The following is a 6,434-nucleotide window of genomic DNA, read 5'->3' as shown; positions in this document are numbered from 1 at the left end:
AGAGATGGGGTTTCACCAAGTTGCCAGGCTGTTCTCAAACTCCTGGCCTCAAGAGATCCATATGCCTTGGCCTCCCAAAGTACTGGGACTGCAGGCGTGAGCCACCGCACTCAGCCCCTCTCACATTCCTGATTCTCCCAGGCCCAGCCTCCCTCCTGCTCTGACCTCAGTGTGGGAGGGGCTCCCGGGCTGGAAGGGACAGAGCTGGACACGGTCATGCCCCTGAGTGGTCAGGGCTGGGTCAGGAGGAATCGGAGACAGAAGCTCTGCTGGAGCAGGTGGGGAAGGCTTCCTGGAGGAGGGCGTGTTGGAACCATGTTGGGGCCCATCCTTCTGCCCCCAGCCCTCCATGGCTCCCACCTCCTTCAGAGGAAAAGTCAAGTTTTCCCTGTGGCCCACAAGGCCCTGCATGACCTGCCCCGTCCCCCTACCCGCCAACCTCCAGTCGTCCCTCCATCCCTCTCCTCACTCTGCTCCAGCTACACGGGCCTCCTCACTGTTCCTCCAATGAAGCAGGCATGGTCCTGCCTTGGGGCCTTTGCAGGGGCTGTGACTTCTGCTAGAATTTGAGGACGCTCCTTCTCTCCCTCCCTCCGGGCCTCTGTCTAGATGGGACCACTCCCCACCCTTCCTCTGCTCATTGGCCTACTCATCACTTACCTCCTCTGACATCTTTTACTTCTGTTTTATTGATTGATTGATTGATTGGAGACAGGGTCTTGCTCTGTTGCACTCCAGGCTGGACAGCAGTGGTGCAATCACAGCTCACTGCAGCATCAACCTCCAGGGATCAAACAATCCTCCTACCTCAGCCTCCTGAGACTACAGGTGTGTCGCCACGCCCAGCTAACTTTTTATTTGTAGAGATGGGGTCTCACTATGTTGCCCAGGCTGGTCCTGAACTCCTTGACTCAAGCAATCCTCCTGCCTTGGCCTCCCAAATCGCTGGGACTACAGGTGTGAGTCGCTGCACCCGGCCAATTCTGTTTGTTATTTCCTGTTCTTCCTGACCTGGAGGAAGCTGTAGGTTCCAAGAGGAGAGCTGATTTTCAGTGTTTTGTTCGCTGCTGGGTCTCAGTGCTTGTACTCAGGAAGTCTTTGCTCCATGACTGGGAATTTGCCAGGTGGCAAGAGAAGGTATTTTGTGCATTTATTGAGCACCAACTGCATGCTAGGCTTGGATGACTCCAAGGCGTAAGGGAGGGGGCGGAATCCCCTGTGCCTGGCAAGCAGTGGGTGCCCCATAGATGCCTCATGGAATTCACCGATAGCTCTGAGACTGCTGCGGGAGGGAACCAGGCTGGAGAAAGCTGGGAAGGCTTCCTGGAGGAGGAGGACACCCGTGTGAAAAGGTCTGCACAGATGGGGAGGCAGGAATGAACAAAGGCCCAGGGGTATGTGAAACAGCCCATCCTATAAAGGCGAAGAGGTTACAGCCACCAGGGGCGTTGCTGGGACAGGTCTGGCCTCAGAAGCTCGTTCAAAGCCACCATCTAAAGTGGGTCTCCCCCACCCCCGGGCACTGTGGAGATGGGTGCTGGATCACTCTCTCGGGTGGGGCCGTCCTAGGCACTGCAGGGTGCTGAGCGGCGTCCCTGGCCTCCACCCACTCCATGCCAGGAGCACACCCCAGTCGTGACAACCACAGATGTCTCAGACATCACCCAGTGTCCTCTGGGGGGCAGGATCGCCCTTGGGTGAGACTCCCTGGGTTAGTGGATTTCATGGACCCCCCAGTAGACTGCGTTCCACGATCCTCCACCCTGCTGAGGTCCCAGGAGGCTGCACACATTGGAATCCACACCCTGAGGGGGGAGGGGGCGAGGAGGAGAATCCCAGGAGCTGGGGGTCTCCCTGGTCTCTGTCATCCACCCCATTGGGAGTTTACCCTGGTGTTTACTGTGAGCAGGGAGCAAATCTGATTTTTTTTTTTCCTCCAAATAATCAAAGCAGGTCTCTCCCCGCCAGGCACTGTGGACGTCTTGTGTGGATGAATCTTGGTCCTGGGCACTGCAGAATGCTGAGCAGTGTCTCTGGCCTCCACCCACTCCATGCCTTGAGCATCCCCCAGTCATGGCAACCACAAATGTCCCCAGACATTGTCTAATGCCCCCGGGGGACACTCGATCTGAAGCTTTCAGAATCCCAGACTGCCCATCCACAGGGTTCGGGGTCCCCCCACCAGCTCCCTGCAGCCTCTGCCTCTCACTTTTCCAAAGGACACACAGCAACCCACACGGGACACGGAAAAGAGGACCCGGGACAGCCAGAAAGAGTCGAAGCATAGCTTGTTTAATTTTTATACATTTTTTTTCTTTTTTCTTTTTTTTTGTCTTTTATTGAATCTTTTGTGGAATCCCCCTTTTTTCTTTTTTTTTTTTTTGCATAGGGAACAAATAAACAAAATAATGACAGCCAGAGTCACTTTCTGTAAATGGTACTTAGGTAGGCGCGTCCGCGAAAACCAAAAGGGCTGCGTAATATACAAGGTTATGATTGGAGTATGATGTGAGGGGTGGGGCGGGGTGGGGAGAGCCGGCGGGTCTGCCCAGGTGTCCCCTTGTCCCCCTCCTGCCCTCGCTTTCGGGAGGAGGAGTAGCAGGAGGTGGGAGGGTGGGGGACCCAGCCGGAACCTTCTCCGGATTGGGTTCATGAGCATTTTTGTGGGTGTGTACGTGTGTGTTATCCGGTGTGCGGTAAGCAGAAAGCTAGAAGGAGAGTAAACTATCCTGGTAATATCAGTAAAATACAAAATGGAAACAAACAAAAAAAAATCTCAAAGGGAAAAGGAAAGGAAAAGCAACACCACCCAAAGAGTAAGGAGGGGAAAAAAAGAAAGAAAACAAAACAAAACAAAACAAAACAAAACCCAAAGGAAAATATTTTGTTTCTCCCTCCTTCCTGCTGCCCCCCAACCCCCCACCGTATGCCCTGCCCCATCCTGTCCCCCCGGAGCCTTTGCTTGTTCTTTCTCTGTGTGGGGATGCTCGGGGCCAGGTGGGTAGGAAGCTGGGGGCACAGGCTGGGACTCCTGGACTTGAGGGGGCTTTGGTTTTGGGGGGGCCTGGCTGGGACTCAGGATGAGAGGATGGGGTGTGGATGCAGTTGAGGGGCCAGGGCAGCCCATGTCCCCTTTTCAGAGGGCTCTCTTCCAGCCAGGAGGTGTGCGTGGACGGCTGGGAGGTGGTGGCTTGGGGGTGCATGACTTCCTTCCTCTCTGGGGCCCTTATTCCTGTTGGATCCCCTTTCTCCTTCCTGTCTCAGGTGTGAGCAAAGCCTTGGGGAGGGGGCTGCCAGGGACTGTGGGGGGGCGGCAGGAGAATCCCAAAGCTACACCAGTAGACATGTGAGGCACTGCTGGGGAAAAGTCTGTTTTGGTATCACTGGCAACAAGTCCTGCTGGTGGTGCTTTGGGTCTGCCTCCTCCCCTTGCCCTGTGGGGAGATCAAGGGTGGTGGAATGACCCCACACTCTGTACCACTGAGTGATGGAAGGGCAGTGGTGTCAGTTTGGAGGTGAGATTCTCAGGAAGTGTCTGATAGGGCAGCAACGGGGAAAGATGGGAGGATGCGGAGGAAGCTGGATTGACAGACTGTCCCAGCGCCCTCCAAAAAGAAAGTAAAATCCGGGGTCTCAGAGAGAGAATCCAGACCAAGATAAAAGGTAGCCACTGTATACTCTGTATTATGAGAAACACATTCCAAAATTATATATATGTATAGTATAGCCCTACACTGGAGGTTGAAGTACCATCGGGGAGGTCAGGGTGTAGAGGGGGCCTGCTTGCTGTCTCTTCTGGAGGGCTGGACAGTTGCTCCCGGCTCCAGGACCTGTCTTGCAAGGGACAGTCGGGTACAGCCAAGTCTGTCTGTGCCTGGGATGCTGCTGTCTCTGAAGGTCCTGGGACACGGAAGGTGGAATTGCCTGCTGCCTGGGGACCTGCAGGGGGACCCAGGTCTGGCCCCTAAGCGGATCTCCCAACAGAGTCCCCTTTGGCATTCCTTTGGGATCTGATTGTCTAGCCCAGGGTGGGGCTCTGGGGTCAGAACCTGGGTTCCAGACCTGGGCATGAAGGACTCCAGATCCCCCTCTCCCCAGACAAATAGGGCTGGGTCTTCCCACTCCTCCATGCCCCATTTCCACCCGGGTCGGTGTCAGGTGCCCCCATGGAATGGGGACAATTTGCATATATTTGGGAGGCCTCCCTATTCTTTCCCACAGAATGGGCAGACCCCAGAGTGAGACTGGGGGGGCCTGGCGTGGGTGTGGTGTCCATAGCAGGGGTGGGTGATCGGGGCGTTGGGAGGGGGGTGGGACAAGGTCTGAGAAGATGTCAGTTTCATACATGTAAAAAGAAAAACAAACCCCAAACCAACACTCTCTCTTCCACCCAGGGATGACAGCACCCCCTTTTGTGAACCCACACTGCAGAGGTGTGCGTGGAATCCTGGTTCCTGGCATTTTTGTCTTATTCTGTCTGCAGCAAGGTGCCTGGGAATTTTGCCCTATCGGGACCCTGTATCTTTTCCAAGAAATGGGGGGAGGCGGGGAGAACTAAACCAGCCACAACATGCTGCCCGGCATGGGCTTCTGCCTGCTGTACTCGGCCAAGGTGCCAAGTGAGCCCAGGAGGCAAGCTCGGGGCGAGAAAGGTGGCGCCCAGCCCAGGACTCAGGGCCCCCAGATGTGGGCTGCTTGATGGTCCCGATAGTCATGGTGCCACCCATTCCCTTTGCCACCGGTTGCTCCCAGTTCCCTGGCAAGACAGATTTGCTCAGGAGAGGGGCAGAAAAAAAAAAAAAAGCCAGAAATCAGCTACATGGATGCTGTGCACAGCCAGCCTGCACTCTCTGGCCAATGGATAGTACTTAAGGGCAAAGTCGTGGCCAGCTGTGGTGGTCTGGGCTCTCCCTCTGTGTCGCCTGGGGAGACTGCTGAGGTGACTTTTTGGAAGACAACATGGGATGAGTGATGGTGGCTGTGGAGACCACCCGGAACCCCAGGGTGGGGGGCCATGGTGAATGAACGGGACCATCTGCGTGGGTCCCTACACGAGATGCTTGGAGGGCCCGGGAGGGGCCGGAGGTGGTTAGGGCTGCAGGAATGGCCTAAGGTTGGAGAATCCCAGCCCTGAGTCCTCCCTGCCTGGCTGCCCCACTAACCATCTGGCTATTGTCTTATCTTTGGTCAAGTAAAAAGCAAAGGAAGCTGGAGTTAAAAACAAAAAGAAAAGAAAAAGAAAGAACAAGAGAAAATAAAATCAAGGACAAGACAACAGCATGGTCAGCCACCGGACCACGGCCTGTGACTCGGTGCTGCCTGGCTGTCCCTGCGCCCTGCTGGACCCTCGGCTGGGCCTCCAATGGCTGAGTCAGGCCCGTGGGTAGACACACAGACAGACGGACAGATATTGCATATATCAGGTTTTGTTTCTGTTTGTTTCATACCAGATACCCTTCATATTCACAGCTGGAAGACAGAGACAGGGGATGGGGGACAAAGGAGAGGGTGGGAGAGAATGCCACCCGGGGTGGTCTCTGGATAGGGGAAAAGAGGTCCTTTGGCAAGAAGGGTGGGGGTGCACAGGGCAGGGGAGAGGGTGTGCCTCTGAGGTGGGTGTGAACAGCATTTGACCCTGAGCCAGGGGTATGCCAGCTTGCATGAAAAGTGGGGAGCGGGGAGTCTGGCTGCAGGTGGGGTAGCCACCCCATGGTTGGGGGGACAGCCTGCAGTGGGTCAGTGAAGAATGGTGTCTGGGGGCCGGCCTGTGGCCCAGGGACCAATTAGAGAGGAGAGCCCTTTCCCGGGGCCAAGGTGGGCCCTGGAGGTCTGTCCTCTGGGCAGGGGTTCAGAAATGACCCGTCTGGGTACCCGAGAGCAGGGTTGGGGGTGGTAGAGGCTGAGCACCAGGGGGCACCCCTGAATACAGCAGGAGGGGAGACAGGACCAAGGACAGCCAGGGACTGGGTAGACCTGGGGGCAATTGTTTTCAGTGGCTTGATTTTTAGCGTGGTTTTTCTTCTTCTTTTTTTTTTTTTAGATTCTCACTTTCTTATTTTTAATTTTTTTTACAAATAGAAATACATCCCTTTTCAATTTTTATTTTTTATTTCATGTCACTGTTTTGTCTTTTTTTTTTCAACTACACGAGCAGAACATGCAGCTATGTGTGTGCGCTGATATTGTTTAAAGGTAATACTTAATTCTCAGAAGGCAAGGCACATCTTGTGGTAGAAAATTTCGTGCAAATTAGGAAACATGGAATTTTTTTAAGGTTTTTTTTTGTATCTTTTTTTTTTTTTTAGGAATTGAGATACAAACTTGCTCTTGTTGCCCGTGTCAGAAATGTTGTGATCCAGACACCATTATTATTAAGAACTAACCTTGGTAATTTTTTTTTTTTTTTTTTTGTACAATCAGGTTGTAGAAACTAA

Source organism: Colobus angolensis, unplaced genomic scaffold, assembly GCF_000951035.1.
Source record: "Colobus angolensis palliatus isolate OR3802 unplaced genomic scaffold, Cang.pa_1.0 Scaffold22, whole genome shotgun sequence".
Classification (NCBI taxonomy): domain Eukaryota; kingdom Metazoa; phylum Chordata; class Mammalia; order Primates; family Cercopithecidae; genus Colobus; species Colobus angolensis.
This window is presented reverse-complemented; position numbering follows the sequence as displayed.